This window comes from Notamacropus eugenii, chromosome 7 (assembly GCF_028372415.1).
Source record: "Notamacropus eugenii isolate mMacEug1 chromosome 7, mMacEug1.pri_v2, whole genome shotgun sequence".
NCBI lineage: Eukaryota > Metazoa > Chordata > Mammalia > Diprotodontia > Macropodidae > Notamacropus > Notamacropus eugenii.
Window position 1 is genome coordinate 2,604,853 of NC_092878.1, and position 6,127 is coordinate 2,610,979.

Consider the following 6,127-nt stretch of genomic DNA (forward strand, 5'->3'; position numbering starts at 1 on the left):
CAGATTGCAAGCCATCTTGGGAAGGGGAAGGAGGGTGAGAAAATTTAAAACTCAAAATCTTATAAAAGTGAATGTTGAAAACTAAAAGTAAATAAATATCTAAAAAAAACCCCAAAGGGCTTTATAGACACTCTCATTTGATCCTTTTAACACTCATTTAGGAGAAAATTGCTGGGTATAGTTACATGCATAATTATGGGAACCAGTTGCAACAGGTTAAGCAACCTTCTAATGGTCAAACACCTGGTAAACAACAGACATAGGACTCAAACCCAGTTCTCATCTTCAAAAAATGATTTTATAAATCAAACTGGGTCCTCCTAATTCTCCCAGGCTAGAGGTATAGCAGTCATTCAAGGGCCAGATTCCTCTACTGACTGGCATAGGAGCTTTGACCTGTTTTTACTTCTTCCCTGTGCCAGCTCACTCCTCCTTAGACAACATGGTGCTCCTGAACTCCTAGGAGCTCACCATATTAATGCTGAACTTAGTGTGGACACTGTAACTATTCTGCCAAGCCCTGATTCTTTAGCAGTAGGGATTATAGGCATGTACTCCCACACTTTTCTCCTGAATTCACATCTAATACCCTTTCCATTATACCATGCTACCTCTCAATACTCAATGCATAGTAAAGAATCTCCATTCATTTCCTTTTCTTCTAGTAGAAGAGTAGAGAATTAGATAGGAAGATGCAGAACTCAACTGAAAAAGCTGAACTGGATTTTTTTTTTAACATTTAAATAGTGTTTACTATGTGCCAAGTATGGTGCTAAGTGCTTTACAATCATTATCTCATTTGGTACACACTACAACCCTAAGAGGTAAGTGCTATTATTTTCTCCCTTTTATGGATGAGGAAATTAAAGTAGAGATTAACTCACCCAGGATCACACAGCTGGTAAGTGGCTGAGGCTGCATTTGAACTCAGGTTTTTCTCTCCCCAGGCCCTGCATTCTATCAGCTGTGCCACCTGGCTGCCTAACTTTATGAAACTTTAATTCTGATATACATTATTGCCCAGGTCCTAGTCAAAACTTCGGAAGAAGGTAAAATTTTCTTTCTTACCCTCTTGACTCTTCTTCCTACCCTCCCAGATACCCTGTGCATTCTTCCTACACTTTAGCTGTCCAAAGTCCCCAAGTTTCCTTCCCAACCCCATAAAAATTTCTCATTTCAAGTCTTGTTAAATGATAATCCCCACTAGACTATAAACTACTATACTATATTCATATTTGTACATTCAATCCCTAAGGATAAAACTTTGCCCTAAACACTGAAGTTTTCTAAATGAATAGTTATTCTTATTAAGGTATAAACGAAGTATGATGATCTCAAGAACGTCAGAGTGGAAAGCCTTCTTGAATACAGGCTATGTGCCAGCTCCTCTGACAGATAGAGATATATGATAAAGTCCTCAGGAAACTTCAAATCCATTTAAAACCAAACTAACATACAGTGAGAATAATGATGTGTTTTGCTGCACAGTTCCTAATCAAAGCAGGAACAAGAATTCAGGCAAAGCAGACATCAGTGTGGGCTGGAATAGTAAGAGGCAGCTTCATTCCCTTACCATCCCCAGCCCTTTTCCGTACATATTTCAGCCATCCACCTCCCCCTCCCCCAGCCCCCAGGTCTCTTCTCTTTTTCTGAGAACTTTAATAGTTTAATATCCTCTTTGAGGATAATTTCAAGATCAACCTTCTCTCTATTACTTTCCTGAGAGCAGCATCTCTTATGGTATTTATCCCCTCATTTGGATTACTTAAATACTTATTTCTCACACCATTCACTTCATCTACTTGCCTTCCTTATACTGTCTTTCCTAAATTGTATACCATTTGGTAGCAAGAACTATGTTTCACATTTCTTTTGACTTCCCAGTGCTATACATACTAGCAGTTATTCAAATGTCTAATGACACTGAAGAGAGACTTGAAAATAGTCTTTAAGGTATGCAAAGAATGCATTCCAAAAACAAAAGAAACATGATGAGCAAAGGCATTGGAAATGAATAACACATATGAGAAGCAGTGAGAAAACAAGACTGACTGGCACTATAGGATGTATGATGCAAAGTAATGATGCATTATTGATTGGCTCTGTCCTTAAGGGGGAATCACATGCTAATCAATCTGGTATGTATTTATATGATTTCTATGGAGAGCAAGGTGCAGGCAGGAATAAGGAAAAGGTAGTTTCTGCCCCCAAGAAGCTTATAACCTAGTTGGACTGGGTGGGGATATGTACAAATAATTACAATACCAGACCAAAAGGAACTGCTGCCGCAGCAGAGATAAAGAGAATACCTAGCAGAAAGAAGGGGGCCACAGAAAGAAAAGTTCATGGATGATCTAACAGGCTTTGAAGGATGAGCAGATTTCAGGACTTGAAAGGATATGTCCCAGGTAGATGGAATCATTGCAGGAACAGAGGTGGGAAAGGCTACGGAGTGTCTGATACAATAAGCTTTTTGTGGACATACTGAGTGTGATGTAATGGGGAGATATTCAAGTAGAGGTCTGTAGAAGATGGAAACACAGGCAAGGTATGGACTGGAGATGCAGATTTGCTGGTCACTTGCATAGGGGCTGAAGCTCTGAGATTATTAGTCTCTAAACAAAAAGCCTTTAACTAAGAAGGGCTCCCAAAGATTTTTTTCCAAAGCAAATGAACTTAAAGGTCACAGAACTTAACATTTCTGCAACAACTAGAAGCTAGAAACAAGAGAGTTTTGCACCTAGTTAACAAGAATAATTAAAATAGGAAGCTACCACATCACTGTAGGGGATCCTGTTAGTAACAACCCTCTCTAAGACATTACAGTAACTAATTCTCCCTCCTAAATTTGTCTTAATGAATTACAAAGTTGACTTGAGGGTGCTTTTCAAGCTGCTCCCCCCACCCTCAAAATAGGAGGAAAAAGGGAGCGGGAGAGAGAGAGGGGGGAAGAGGAAGAGAGAGAGAGGGGAGAGAAATGGGACAGATCTTGGGAGCTAACTCCAATTATGAGGAAGGGGGAAAAAAAAGGAGCAGTAAGTACAGGCCTCAGAATAATCAGAAAAGCAGGAAGAAGTATAGTGTTACAGAAGCTAAGAGAAGAAAGAATTGCAAGGAGGGGGGTAGTCAAATACTACAGTGAAGTCAAAGAGTAGGAGAGCTGAGAAAAGGTTACTATATTCCCTAAGGAGGCCATCATCAACTTTGATGTCACTACCATGGAAAGGACCTAAGCTAGATTAAAAAGAGAATGGGTGGATAAAACCACCTGGTGTAGCCCCACTTTTTTTTTTTAAACAATCTTCATAGTTTGGTGGACTTTTAAAAAATTATGTAATGGCCTTAACATACAAAAAGTGTAAAATGTTCAGTCTTGGTGTCTGTGTCATGAAAGCATAAACTGGTCAGCACCTCATGTCTATAATGCGGAACTATGACTAGAAATAAAAAAAGAACTGTTGGTTTCAAGTACAGGGGTCTGTTCACATGACCTCTGTTCAAAAGTGCTGGGCAGTTGTTCATTTACTCAGGAGACAGCTTTCAACAATGACTAAGTAAGCAATGTGACTCAATTTTTTGAAGTACTTTAAAGGTGCTAAAGGAACACATACAGGAAGAAGCAAAGGAACATGAAGGTGGCAAAGAGTTAATAATAGTTATAATAGTTAAGAGTTGATAATTTGACTAACTTGCAAATAAGATACTTAAGCATAATGGGAGGAGGGGAATCTGTGATTTCATTCCTTTTTATGATTCCACGTGAGCAAACTCTCATCACTGATGCAGATCAGCACCTGCTAAACATATTATTTACAGAGCTACCTGGGGCATGGAGAGATTAAGTAATTTGCTCAAAGACACAAACAGAAGCAGGGCTTGAACCCAGGTTTTTTTTCTGACTCAGTCTAGCTTTCTATCCACTACTTCAGGGCTGTTTTAAACTTATCAAATGTATTAAGTGAGTCATAATTCCTTTTCTACCAAAAATTTTATTGCAGTGAGGAAACACATTCTTTCTAAAGTCCACCAAATAAAAAAGATTTAAAAGAATACACTAAGATTCGGTTTATACAACTTTTTGAAAAGGATTCATTTGTCATTAAACTTAAAGTTTTAACCTGCTTTGAAACTGATCCTCATTATGTATATTATGACCCATTCCTTTCACTAAAGCTATTAGAAAGCTTAGCTTTTTCAAGTGATAAATAGTAATTTGCAAATTAGCTGTAGAATATGCTGTCTATAATGCCCGAGGTTAAATTGAGAGTTGACAATAGTTACCCAGTGGATGGAAATTAGAAAAAGTATTGTGTATGCATCCTGTACACAAAATGTCCAGTTAGAAAGTAGACTACATAAGCCACCATCATCAGAATGTTCTTTTTTATGGCAATAATCTTAGACATAAAACTATTTATTCAGTAACACTACTTAACTTCTGATGTGACTAGATTATCTCAAAATTGAAAATTGAAATGAGACACACTACAGCTAACATAAATGATAAGATCTCTGGAAAAGGATAAAACTAAATCTCTATTGGGTCTCCTTTGTGTTAAGGAAATAAAAGTTAAGAAACTTAAGGAATTTAAAGCTAAGAAACAGTTCTATCTCCTTACATCACCCAATTTTCATTAATGTTGTTAGGGTAGCATGGAATAACTTATATTATCATTCACTAACATCCAACTAAAATTATGGTTAAGAAATTTTAACTACATTTTGCTCTGCATCTAAACACACAAAAAAAGATGAATCCCATAAAATGCTCTTCAGCCAAATCCAGACATTGAAATGTGTTCCCTTAGTTCATAATTTTAATAGTAATGCCTTTTCACATTTCAATGCATGGTTTGTTTGCTTCTACACAACTTCTGGTATTTCTCACATTAAGAAAATTATAACGTAGCACAAAGCTTGCACAATTTTGTGGGAAAAAATGTGGTAAATATAAAGCTTCTCTGAAGTGACAGCTGAGCTTTATCTTCCAATGTCAAGTCCATACTTATCATTTGGGTAATGATGTTCAAGATAACATCCTTACAATATGATCCCATTCTATAGTCTTGTTATCCCTTACAAAACTAGCAATATAAAATTATCTTAAAGCTTTTTCTTTCCATAGTAAGGAGACCTTATTAAATTTGGCAACGTTAATTCAAGCGCATTTCCAGAGATTGTTACCGAGACCTGACATCACCTACTTCTGAACAAAATATTCCCAATTTCACCCATCCCCGAGGACCTACGTGAAACAAGGTACCTTAGACTGACTCAGCCGCCGTCCTGGGCACCCTTAAAAGGCTGCCCTCGCCAAGCTGAGGGGCCCGCAGACCTGGGCTCAGGTAGCGGCTTTCGGCCCGGCGGAGGCAGACGGACGCCTTGTGTTCAAGGTCAGAGAATGAGCTCCCGTCCGGACTCCGGCTCCGCAGCTTCCCTCCTACATCGCAGGGGCTGGGGGCGACCCACGAGAGGGGCGACCTTAACTGACTCCGGGGCCAGAGGGCCCCCCCCCACCGCACACCTGAGAGCGGAGCCTGGAGGGGCCAGGCCCAAGGAGGCGGGCCGTCTCCGCCCCGCGCACCCGAGGCCCTGGCCGCGGGAAAGGCCCCGGGACGCCGCCGGACCTCCCCCCAGCCGGTCCCGGCTCCGAGGCGCCCCCGCCCCGCCCTCCTGCCTCCCGGTCCGCGCCGGGGGTGGGGGTCCGGGCCCGGTGGACGTCCGTCATGGCAGCCCGGCCGGGCCTCGCCCCGCGCTTACCGTGGGGTGGGGAGGGAGGCCACGCTTCACCAGCGCCTCTTCGTTCGCCAAAGGCCCTTCTCCCGGGAACCCGCGGAATCAGCCATCGCCGTCCAGGCGGAAGCGAGCCCGGCCCGTCCCCTTTTTCCCAAACTGCACCGCGGCGCGGCGCGGCGCGAAACGTCATCCTGAGGGGCGGGGCTCGCCCTTGGGCCCTAGTCCCCGCCCAGGGCTGGGAGAGGATCCGGTAGGGGGAGGCCGGAGGACCGCAGGAGAGCCGGGCCACCGAGGGCGCGCCTCCCCCATCCCCCCGCCCCCACGCAGGCGCGTGCGCGCCGTCCAGGGCACGCGCGCTTCGGGGGCGAGCTGGCCCCAATGACGTCAGTGC

General features: G+C 42.6%; 1 protein-coding gene across 2 annotated transcripts in view; it reads right to left on the reverse strand.

Annotated features, from left to right (window-relative positions):
• Positions 1-5,921, reverse strand: part of USP8 (ubiquitin specific peptidase 8) — a 68,993-nt gene extending 63,072 nt beyond the window's left edge. For both annotated transcript variants that reach the window (XM_072624265.1, XM_072624264.1), the window contains exon 1: positions 5,761-5,921. The gene's annotated coding sequence lies outside the window, so the exon portion shown is untranslated. The remainder of the gene's footprint in view (positions 1-5,760) is intronic.
• Between the last annotated feature and the right edge of the window lie 206 nt (positions 5,922-6,127).